This window comes from Carassius gibelio, chromosome A3, assembly GCF_023724105.1.
Source record: "Carassius gibelio isolate Cgi1373 ecotype wild population from Czech Republic chromosome A3, carGib1.2-hapl.c, whole genome shotgun sequence".
Lineage (NCBI taxonomy): Eukaryota > Metazoa > Chordata > Actinopteri > Cypriniformes > Cyprinidae > Carassius > Carassius gibelio.
Window position 1 is genome coordinate 24,933,674 of NC_068373.1, and position 13,061 is coordinate 24,946,734.

The following is a 13,061-nucleotide window of genomic DNA, read 5'->3' on the forward strand; positions in this document are numbered from 1 at the left end:
GACAAGTTTCTCTGCATCTGGAAGAGTTAACAGGGGGCGGAGTTTGGAAATTTTTCGTAGCTGATAAAATGATGTCTTACACAGATGTTTTATGTGGCCGCTGTAGGTCAACTGTGCATCAAGCTGAACCCCCAAATTTGTGACTGAGGAGGAGAGAGTAATAATCTTGCCATCAAAGAGGAACTGAGATATAGGAAAAGAACGAATCTGATGGGGGGTACCAACAAGGAGTCCCTCAGTTTTACTACTATTTAACTGTAAAAAATTTCCATTCATCCATGCCTTTATCTCCTCAAGGCATGCGGTGAGGTGAGAGATGGCTTCTGAGGGGTTAGGGACAGTTTTGATATAAAGCTGCGTGTCATCAGCATAGCAATGGAAGGACAGCCCATGTCTGCTGATGACGTGCCCGAGAGGTAACATATAGATGGTAAAAAGGATGGGACCAAGAACTGACCCCTGCGGAACACCACATGTAACGGAGGACAGCCTGGACTTACATCCTCCCAACATAACACATTCAGTTCTGCCAGACAGGTAGGACTGGAACCACTGCAGTGCAGTCCCCGAGAGTCCAACTGTATGATGGAGTCGATCCAGGAGAATAGTATGGTCCACTGTGTCGAAGGCCGCAGACAAATCCAACAGAATAAGCAGTGATGGCGATCCTGCATCAGCTGTCATCAGTAGGTCATTTGTCACCCTGAGCAGTGCTGTTTCCATGCTGTGGGCTGAGCGAAAGCCTGACTGGAACTTCTCAAACAGATTATTACGTCTAAGATGGTTCTGAAGTTGGGAAGCAACTGTTTTTTCCAGGACCTTTGACAAAAAAGTCAGGTTTGAGATAGGTCTGTAGCTTGCAAGCTCCTCTGGGTCTAATGAGGGCTTCTTCAAGACCGGGCGGATAACAGCTGCTTTAAGAGAGGGTGGAACATGACCAGTTTGTAATGAAAGATTAACTAACTTTGTAATGATTGGACTGACAATAGGAAAATATGACTTAAGCAGAACTGTCGGAATAGGGTCCAATGTGCAGGATGTTGATTTCATTCCTCGCAGAATTTCATCAATCTGGCTGCTTGAGAACTCAGTAAAATATGGGAGAGATGGCAAACTCCCAATTAAAGGATTTAAGGCAGGTGAAGGTGGGGGATATGATCCAGGCATTAAGGAGCGGATGTTGCTGATTTTTGATCTAAAAAAGTCAATAAAATTATTACAGTGCTCCTTAGTCACTTCAGTGGAAGAAGGCTTTTGTGGTTCCAAAAAATGGCTAATTGTGGCAAACAACTGCTTAGAATTACCTGTATTTTTATTGATTTGATTTGAATAAAATTGACAACGTGCGTCTTTCAGGGACTTAAAATAGGTCCTTTGATGGTCACGAAATGCAAGCTTATGGACAGTGAGTCCCGATTTCCTGTAATGACGCTCCAAGGCACGGCCTGCCATTTTCATTCTACGTAGTTCTTGTGTATACCAGGGAGCAGAGCATACAAAAGTAACTTCACATGTCTTAATAGGAGCGTGGAGGTCAAAAACACTGCTCAAAGATGCATTATAGTGGTCCACCAGTTCGTCTACAGTTGAGATGGCTGGACAAGAAATTTGTTTGAGGTCTGCAGTCATAGAGTTTTGGTCAATGTGTTTCCAGTTCCGGAAGGACATTTGACGCTTGAGTCTTGTGGTAGGCAATTGAAATGTGAAAGCCATAGAGACCACCTTGTGATCAGACACACCCAGATCATAAACATCTAAACTCTTAATAGGGACAGAGTCAGTAATAACGAGATCTAAAGTGTGCCCCCTAGTGTGTGTTGGGGCCTTCACATGCTGCTGGAGACCCAGACAATCAAGCAGACTCAAAAACTCTCTTGACAGCTGGCAAGAGGGGTTATCCACATGGATATTTACATCACCAATAATAATAATAAACATTTCAATAAAACATTCACAAAACAACCTTATTAGTAGGGTTTTCTAACTGACGTTAGGGCATTGAAACCACATGTAAAAACTGTACTGTAAAAAAAACTGTAAAACTGTAAAAACTGTACTGTATTTTCTGTATTGTGTTGATTGAAGGTCTACACGGTTTGGTGTGTTATTGGAATGCTTGGCAAGCCACAATCTCATCAGTAATCCTACACCATGAGGACTTAAAAATACCCAGACATCTTGAGACAGGAAAAGAGAGAAACGGAGAGAAATATATAGAGGCAAAGCTGTATGATAAACCAAGAGAGGGAGTCCAGAGCGGGCGAGTGGATTTGTCTAGTAATGGAGGACGAGACACTTGACAGTTGCTGCTCAACACCACAGTCCTTTAGCTGCATGAAACACTAGCTACTCATCAATACATGCACTGCCAGTTCATAAGGTACAGGTCTACAAACGGAAATGAAATCTTCTCAGAGGGCACACAAATCAATTTAACAAGCCTAACAGCACCAAAAGTAACCTAGTCAACATGAGATCCAGTAGTAGTGCCCAGGGCCGTTTGAAGGAATTTGGGGGCCCCAAGCAAAATGGACATAGAGGCCCCCCGACCCCTGCACGCACGCAAAGCCTACAGGAACCACAGCATAGCCATACAGTTTAAGTTCACCCACACTTTATATAAATAAAAAAGGTTTACAGTGCAAATACTGTTTGAAAAAATAGTTTGGTGAGAATTCAATAGTGATTTGCAATAATATGACAGCACACACTTATCAGTTTAAACTCTGGGCTGTGCAGGATATCAGCTATAATTATGTATTGTACTGTGAACAATGACAATAAAGTTGACAGATGAATTAAGTGAATTTAAGTGCCATTCAGTTGGGGTTTTAAATAGAGCATTTTCTGAGATGCACATTAAACATTAAACATTAAACATTAATTTAATTTATATTTAATTTATTGAAATTAAGCAAACTTAACTTTTTGGTAAACAAATGGGATTTACTATTAAAAATAAAACATGGAAGAAATTTTGTTTGATTAAACCTTAAAAAAAAAAAGTTAGATTTTTTTTTAGGCGTAGGCTATGTTCTGCTGAACAATAGTAATATATCTCTGGCAAATACTTGTCTAAAACAGGACTTTTATTTTGACGGGTTGACGTACCATTTATTCAAATCAAACGCTCAAATGCTGATGAAGTTACTGTCAGAGCAGTTCTGGAGATGTTGTTGATGTGTTCACGTCTTTAGTGAGACAGCAGATGCTGAAATTACCGCGAGCGTCACGTGCGCTTCAGTGTAAAGGAAGTCGCGCTTCTGCTCCATTCAGGCCCGGCTGCAGGATGAAATGACTGAGGGGGCATGTGAAATTGTTAAGGGGGCTTAACTTTATTACACCATCAAAATGCTTTGATGGCTGTCATGTTCATCAGCTGTACTCTCAATCACACTTTCAGTGTTCTTTTTGTGGTCTGAAATACGCTGCATATACTTTCTTATGTCCATTTTTAATGATATTATTGATAATTCATATTTTAGCTGAAACTGAATTGCTGATAATATCACATGTTCAGATATTTGCTTGATGGACACCGAATGGCGCGGGGTTGGATAAAACCACGCCCCTTGCTTTAAATTTAAACAACTGTATTTTCCATGTGATTTAAAGCTGCGGTAGGGAACTTTTGACGCTCTAGCGGTTAATAAACAGAACTGCTTGCGTCTTGCGGAGGAACATCGTAGCCGGAACTACTTCTCTCTGTTTATGTCTATGAAGAATCACAAAGGTACTGGGTTACTCCGCCGCGGTATCCCCGAAGCAATCTAAAATAGTCCGAATATAAACACTTATTATAGGTGCACCCTAGTGAGTCAGGATAAGCCAAAAACACGGTTTGGAAAATGGATTCATGGTGTACTCGCTTATTATATACAGTTTTCTACATTTTGAACACAAAGTTACGGACCGCAGCTCTGATTGGTTATTTTTTACCGGGAGCGGATGATTTTCTGCAAATGGCAATAGGACCACTGGGAGGATCCAGAGGAGCTTGATTTTTTTCAGATTATCTGTCTCATATTCTACTGTCAGGACATAATGACAGGTTTAATAAATATGTAAAAAATTTTTTTTACAAAAGTTCCCTACAGCACCTTTAATACCCACATCAGGAAATCACACAGCCAAGCCAGCGTCATTTATTATGAATAATTAACCCTTTCACACTAAAGTTTAAAATATTCTAACTGACTCCCGAAAGTAAGATTTTTCAAGGCTACAGTTATTTTAGAACGTTCCACCTTAATGTTTCCATGGCAACGCGTCATATTTGTCACGTGAAACACAGCAGCCACAATAACTGTATAACAGATGTAGGCTATCCTTCATTTCGTTTTTCCTTTTTTATTCGAAATATTCACAAACTTACTTACCATGTCATCAACTATCCTATATAAAGATTCTCAAATATGTGTAAGTGAGTGTGTTTGGTCGTTTTAAAATCTTTATAACAATAGAGTAAACTTTATAGATAGCCTACTTCCACTGTGTTTATCTGATTTTAAAAACACACGTCGGCAAATTACATTTGAATAGATTGTTTTTGCTGCTTTCACAGACTCCAAATGTAGCCTATTGTTTTACCAGTGCTTACGTGTAGCCTATTTAAATGTATGAAATCTAAAATAAACATTATGAGGTTGAAAACACTGCATAGTTGTGATATGACAGCGCTGAGCTCTTCCGTCTCTGGCTCAGCGCCAACCAACGCGACACTAGCACTTGCTTCCACAGACATCAGTGTGTATTTTACAAACTCCAAATGTAGGCTGTTATTTTACCAGTGCTTATGTGTATTTAAATGTCTGAAATCTAAAATAAACATTAAGAGGTTGAAAACACTACATAGTTGTGATATATGACAGCGTTGAGCTCGTCCGTATCTGGCTCAGCGCCAACCAACGCGAAAGATATTTGAATCTGGCAGTAATGTCACGAGTCACACTGAACATTCTAAATCCCATGGGGATAAGGTTAAATTATTATTTAACTCAAAAGGTTTACCATTTATTTTTAACCACGAATACAAAAATGAAACAGAGGGGGCACAAGTCAGATCTGAGGGGGCATTGCCCCCTTTTGCCCCCTCGTGGCGCCGGGCCTGGCTCCATTCATTAACAGAGACGAGCAGAACATGCAGGATTCATATTTAAATATACTTTTCCGGCTTAATATTTACAGATATTAGTACATATCGTGATTTGATGTAAGTGCAATGACCTATTTTTAATTCATTCATTCAAAATCGACACACGCCACGACGTTCTCTTTACATTTGCCCTCGCCCTCAAATCAAAACACTGCTGACTCCTTTGACTGCGGTCAAGCCAGCCGCACTTCAGAAAAACACCGTCAAGCCAGCCGCGAGTGAAATTTGTATGCGCGTGTATTACTATAATTACGGCAATAGCAGGAACAACAGAGAGGGAACGCGCTTTCAGAGCGCTTTTCATCTATACGTTCAGATTTGATCTATGACGACCTTTTTCGCCCATCTGCTCTAATATTCGTGTAACTTATTGTTTTCCTTGACTGCTCTGTATTACTATAATTTTCAGCCTTTCAAAGCATTACAATTATTAGTAGAAAACGAGATATGGGACATTCATTGATTTAGAAGACACTTTTTTATGATGAGAAAGAAGCAATTAAAGGTCAGTTCTTAAAGAAGACATCCCATACTATATCCATACCTCACATAAAACCATTTTACTGGAGACTTTTAGAGATATAGGATAATATTACACTTTACAAGTCTTTTAAGATCCCATTTCTAACAAGTAGAAAAAAACAATGGTCAGTTCTTATAAGGGACTTCGCATACTATATGCAAACTTCATATCAAACCATTGTACAACAGCATTTTTGAGATATGGGACATTATTACACTTTAAAGGGTTATAAAGATCATATTTCTAAAAAATAGAAAAAAACAATGGTCAGTTCTTATCAGGGACGTCCCATACTATATACACAAAAAATCATTTTGCTAAAGCATTTTTGAGATATGGGTCCATATGGCGATTAAGAGGGCTATAAAGACCCCTATAGCGGAGTACAAAACTTTTTATCCACAGGAAGGAGGAGGCGGAAACCGGCCATCAATCAAATAAGGCTTTTAATAACAAAATAAACACAAAACACTGCGACAGCCCTTCACGGACGACTGTCGCTTACAAACAAAAACCAAACACAAACTAAAATCATGGCCTGGCCTGGCCCTCTCTCGTTGTTCACTGTCGTCGCACCCTCTTTTGTATCCTTCCATCTCCACCGCGGGACGCGAGGCCGGTGAGTGGAGCAGGCGTCGCTCATTTCCAGTCACTCCACTAGCCTCATTCCGTTCTCATGGCTCGCGGCCCCGCCCCACTCATCACAAACCTATTTCTAATAAGTAGAACAAAAAACAAAGGTCAGTTCATATAAGGGACATCCCAAACTATATGCAAACCTCATATCAAACCATTTTACTGCAGCATTTTTGAGATATGCGTCCATATCGCGATTTAGAGGGCTATAAAGTCAACATTTCTAACAAGTAGAAAAAAACAAAGGTCAGTTCTTATCAGGGACATCCCATACTATATGCACACTTCATATGAAACCATTTTACTGCAGCATTTTTAATATATGGGACAATACAATGATTTAAAGGGCTATAAAGACACCATTTCTAATAAGTAGAAAAAAACAATAGTCTGTTCCTATAAGGGATTTCCCATACTATATGCACACCTCATATCAAAACCTTTTACTGCAGCATTTTTGACATATGGGTCCAAATGGTGATTTCGATGGCTATAAAGACACCATTTATAATAAGTAGAAAAAAACAATGGTCAGTTCTTATCAGGGACATCCCATACTATATGCACACCTCATATCAAACCATTTTACTGCAGCATTTTCAAGATATGGGACATTATTACATTTTAAAGGGCTTTAAAGATCCCATTTCTAATAAGTAGAAAAAAACAATAGTCAGTTCTTATCAGGGACGTCCCATATTATATGCAAACGTCATATCAAACCATTTTACTGCAGCATTTTTGAGATATGGGTCCAAATGGTGATTTGGAGGGCTATAAAGACATAATTTCTAATAAGTAGAAAAAAACAATGGTCATTTCTTATAAAGGACATGCCATACTATATGCATACCTCATATCAAACCATTTTACTGCAGCATTTTCGAGATATGGGACATTATTACACTTTAAAGGGCTGTAAAGATCCCATTTCTAATAAGTAGAAAAAAACAATGGTCTGTTCCTATAAGGGACGTCCCATACTATTTGCACACCTCATATCAAACCATTTTACTGCAGCATTTTTGAGATATGGGTCCAAATGGTGATTTGGAGGGCTATAAAGACATAATTTCTAATAAGTAGAAAAAAACAATGGTCAGTTCTTATAAAGGACATCCCATACTATATGCACACCTCATATCAAACCCTTTTACTGCAGCATTTACGAGATATGGGACATTATTAGAATTTAAAGGGCTATAAAGATCCCATTTCTAATAAGTAGAAAAAAACAAATATCAGTTCTTATCAGGGACATCCCATACTATATGCACACCTGATATCAAACCATTTTACTGCAGCATTTTTGAGATATGGGTCCAAATGGTGATTTGGAGGGCTATAAAGACATAATTTCTAATAAGTAGAAAAAAACAATGGTCATTTCTTATAAAGGACATGCCATACTATATGCATACCTCATATCAAACCATTTTACTGCAGCATTTTCGAGATATGGGACATTATTACACTTTAAAGGGCTGTAAAGATCCCATTTCTAATAAGTAGAAAAAAACAATGGTCTGTTCCTATAAGGGACGTCCCATACTATTTGCACACCTCATATCAAACCATTTTACTGCAGCATTTTTAAGATTCAAGACATTATTACATTTTAAAGGGCTGTAAAGATCCCATTTCTAATAAGTAGAAAAAAACAATGGTCATTTCTTATAAAGGACATGCCATACTATATGCACACCTCATATCAAAACATTTTACTGCAGCATTTTCGAGATATGGGACATTATTACACTTTAAATGGCTGTAAAGATCCCATTTCTAATAAGTAGAAGAAAACAATGGTCTGTTCCTATAAGGGACGTCCCATACTATTTGCACACCTCATATCAAACCATTTTACTGCAGCATTTTCAAGATATGGGACATTATTACACTTTAAAGGGCTATAAAGATCCCATTTCTAATAAGTAGAAAAAAACAATAGTCAGTTCTTATCAGGGACCTCCCATACTATATGCACACCTCATATCAAACCATTTTACTGCAGCATTTTTGAGATATGGGACATTATTACACTTTAAATGGCTGTAAAGATCCCATTTCTAATAAGTAGAAGAAAACAATGGTCTGTTCCTAAAAGGGACGTCCCATACTATTTGCACACCTCATATCAAACCATTTTACTGCACCATTTTTAAGATTCGAGACATTATTACATTTTAAATGGCTGTAAAGATCCCATTTCTAATAAGTAGAAAAAAACAAAAGTCAGTTCTTATCAGGGACCTCCCACACTATATGCACACCTCATATCAAACCATTTTACTGCAGCATTTTCAAGATATGGGACATTATCACACTTTAAAGGGCTATAAAGATCCCATTTCTAATAAGTAGAAAAAAACAAAAGTCAGTTCTTATCAGGGACATCCCATACTATATGCACACCTCATATCAAACCATTTTACTGCAGCATTTTCAAGATATGGGACATTAATACACTTTAAAGGGCTGTAAAGATCCCATTTCTAATAAGTAGAAAAAAACAATGGTCAGTTCTTATAAAGGATATCCCATACTATATGCACACCTCATATCAAACCCTTTTACTGCAGCATTTTTGAGATATGGGTCCAAATGGTGATTTGGAGGGCTATAAAGACATCATTTCTAATAAGTAGAAAAAAACAATGGTCAGTTCTTATAAAGGACATCCCATACTATATGCACACCTCATATCAAACCCTTTTACTGCAGCATTTTTGAGATATGGGACATTATTACACTTTAAAGGGCTATAAAGATCCCATTTCTAATAAGTAGAAAAATAGAATAGTCAGTTCTTATCAGGGACGTCCCATATTATATGCACACATCATATCAAACCATTTTACTGCAGCATTTTTGAGATATGGGTCCAAATGGTGATTTGGAGGGCTGTAAAGACATAATTTCTAATAAGTAGAAAAAAACAATGGTCAGTTCTTATAAAGGACATGCCATACTATATGCACACCTCATATCAAACCATTTTACTGCAGCATTTTCGAGATATGGGACATTATTACATTTTAAATGGCTGTAAGAATCCCATTTCTAATAAGTAGAAAAAAGCAACAGTCAGTTCTTATCAGGGATGTCCCATACTATATGCACACCTCATATCAAACCATTTTACTGCAGCATTTTCAAGATATGGGACATTATTACAATTTAAAGGGTCATAAAGATCCCATTTCTAATAAGTAGAAAAAAACAATGGTCAGTTCTTATAAAGGACATCCCATACTATATGCACACCTCATATCAAACCCTTTTACTGCAGCATTTTTGAGATATGGGTCCAAATGGTGATTTGGAGGGCTATAAAGACATAATTTCTAATAAGTAGAAAAAAACAATGGTCAGTTCTTATAAAGGACATCCCATACTATATGCACACCTCATATCAAACCCTTTTACTGCAGCATTTTTGAGATATGGGACATTATTACACTTTAAAGGGCTATAAAGACCCCATTTCTAATAAGTAGAAAAAAACAATGGTCAGTTCTTATAAAGGATATGCCATACTATATGCACACCTCATATCAAACCATTTTACTGCAGCATTTTTGAGATATGGGTCCAAATGGTGATTTGGAGGGCTATAAAGACATAATTTCTAATAAGTAGAAAAAAACAATGGGCAGTTCTTATAAAGGACATGCCATACTATATGCACACCTCATATCAAACCATTTTACTGCAGCATTTTCGAGATATGGGTCCAAATGGTGATTTGGAGGGCTATAAAGACATCATTTCTAATAAGTAGAAAAAAACAACAGTCAGTTCTTATCTGGGATGTCCCATACTATATGCACACCTCATTTCAAACCATTTTACTGCAGCATTTTTCAGATATGGGACAATACAATGATTTAGAGGGCTATAAAGACACCATTTCTAATAAGTAGAAAAAAACAATAGTCAGTTCTTATCAGGGACGTCCCATACTATATGCACACCTCATATCAAACCATTTTACTGCAGCATTTTCAAGATACGGGACATTATTACACTTTAAATGGCTGTAAAGATCCCATTTCTAATAAGTAGAAAAAAAAAATGGTCAGTTCTTATCAGGGATGTCCCATACTATATGCACACCTCATATCAAACCATTTTACTGCAGCATTTTCGAGATATGGGACATTATTACACTTTAAAGGGCTATAAAGATCCCATTTCTAATAAGTAGAAAAAAACAACAGTCAGTTCTTATCAGGGATGTCCCATACTATATGCACACCTCATATCAAACCCTTTTACTGCAGCATTTTTGAGATATGGGACATTATTACACTTTAAAGGGCTATAAAGACCCAATTTCTAATAAGTAGAAAAAAACAATGGTCAGTTCTTATAAAGGATATGCCATACTATATGCACACCTCATATCAAACCATTTTACTGCAGCATTTTTGAGATATGGGTCCAAATGGTGATTTGGAGGGCTATAAAGACATAATTTCTAATAAGTAGAAAAAAACAATGGGCAGTTCTTATAAAGGACATGCCATACTATATGCACACCTCATATCAAACCATTTTACTGCAGCATTTTCGAGATATGGGTCCAAATGGTGATTTGGAGGGCTATAAAGACATCATTTCTAATAAGTAGAAAAAAACAACAGTCAGTTCTTATCTGGGATGTCCCATACTATATGCACACCTCATTTCAAACCATTTTACTGCAGCATTTTTCAGATATGGGACAATACAATGATTTAGAGGGCTATAAAGACACCATTTCTAATAAGTAGAAAAAAACAATAGTCAGTTCTTATCAGGGACGTCCCATACTATATGCACACCTCATATCAAACCATTTTACTGCAGCATTTTCAAGATACGGGACATTATTACACTTTAAATGGCTGTAAAGATCCCATTTCTAATAAGTAGAAAAAAACAATGGTCAGTTCTTATCAGGGATGTCCCATACTATATGCACACCTCATATCAAACCATTTTACTGCAGCATTTTCGAGATATGGGACATTATTACACTTTAAAGGGCTATAAAGATCCCATTTCTAATAAGTAGAAAAAAACAATGGTCAGTTCTTATAAAGGATATGCCATAGTATATGCACACCTCATATCAAACCATTTTACTGCAGCATTTTTGAGATATGGGTCCAAATGGTGATTTGGAGGGCTATAAAGGCATCATTTCTAATAAGTAGAAAAAAAACAATGGTCAGTTCTTATAAAGGACATCCCATACTATATGCACACCTCATATCAAACCCTTTTACTGCAGCATTTTTGAGATATGGGACATTATTACACTTTAAAGGGCTATAAAGATCCCATTTCTAATAAGTAGAAAAAAACAACAGTCAGTTCTTATCAGGGACCTCCCACACTATATGCACACCTCATATCAAACCATTTTACTGCAGCATTTTCGAGATATGGGACATTATTACACTTTAAAGGGCTATAAAGATCCCATTTCTAATAAGTAGAAAAAAACAACAGTCAGTTCTTATCAGGGACGTCCCATACTATATGCACACCTCATATCAAACCATTTTACTGCAGCATTTTTGAGATATGGGTCCATATGGTAATTTAGAGGACTATAAAGACCACATTTCTAATAAGTTGAAAAACAAATGTCAGCTCCTTTAAGGGATGTCCCATACTATATGCACACCTCATATCAAACCATTTTACAGCAGCATTTTCAGATATGGGACTATATGGTGATTCTTTGGGCTATAAATATCCCATGTCGCTCCCACATTATCTTAAGTGTTCTTAATACCTGTGTATATACAATGTAACTACATGTGTACGTAATATATAACACAGTGTAAGTATACATTGGTATATAGTATCCATGGCTATAATATTTTTGTAACAACCCTCAGAATGGTTTGTGCAAGTACAAATGTATAACAGGACATGTAAATCTACATTTTGTAACAACAATATGTATAAGAGTAATTTGAACCATTTGATCCAGGTGGTGGAGATGGGTGGGTTTAGGGTTCTGTAAAGTGGGAGGAGTTGGTGCACCACTTTAATACCCGTGTACTTACATGGTAACTCCTCAGGAACTGTAGACTTCATTTAAAGTGCAACATTGTGGACACCAACCACATTTTATATGTAAAGCCTAATTTACTTGCCACTGCAGTGTAACATAGGGGTAATTACATAATAAATTGAATATTGCTATTAGTCCTGTTACACATTTGTACTTTCTTACCAATAAATTTTATCACCAATGTCCTGTTGCACATTTGTACTTACACATACCATTCAATGGGTTATTACAAATATGTAGTTACACAAACATTAGAGCTATAGATACTATGTACCAATGTGTACTTACACTGTGGTTACATACTACATACACATCTAATTACTAAGTACACAGGTATTAGGGACACAATATAAAGTGGAACCCCCATTTCTAATAAGTTGAAAAAAAAAAACAATATTTAGTTTGTATATTGGAGGTGCCATACTATATTCACACCTTATATAAAAAAGTTTTACTGCATTTCTAGCATTTTGCAAAGATGTTTTTCTGTTTTTCTGAAATGTATTCTGTTTCAGAGGCCTAGAAAGACCCCATTTCTAATAAGTAGAAGAATACAATGATCAGTTCGTACATGGGACATCCCACAAGCACACCTTATATAAAACTATTTTACTGAAGTATTTGGTGTATAAAGATATTTTACGATAGCAATTTGGGGTTAAAAATCAAGA

General features: G+C 36.9%; 1 long non-coding RNA gene across 1 annotated transcript; it reads right to left on the reverse strand.

The window, feature by feature from the left end:
* Nucleotides 1-7,348: 7,348 nt before the first annotated feature.
* Nucleotides 7,349-11,477, reverse strand: LOC127953271 (uncharacterized). Its single transcript, XR_008153131.1, has 3 exons — nucleotides 10,008-11,477; nucleotides 8,872-9,297; nucleotides 7,349-7,451 (listed from the first exon to the last, which is right to left on the reverse strand). It is a non-coding gene; the product is annotated as an uncharacterized LOC127953271 (long non-coding RNA).
* Between the last annotated feature and the right edge of the window lie 1,584 nt (nucleotides 11,478-13,061).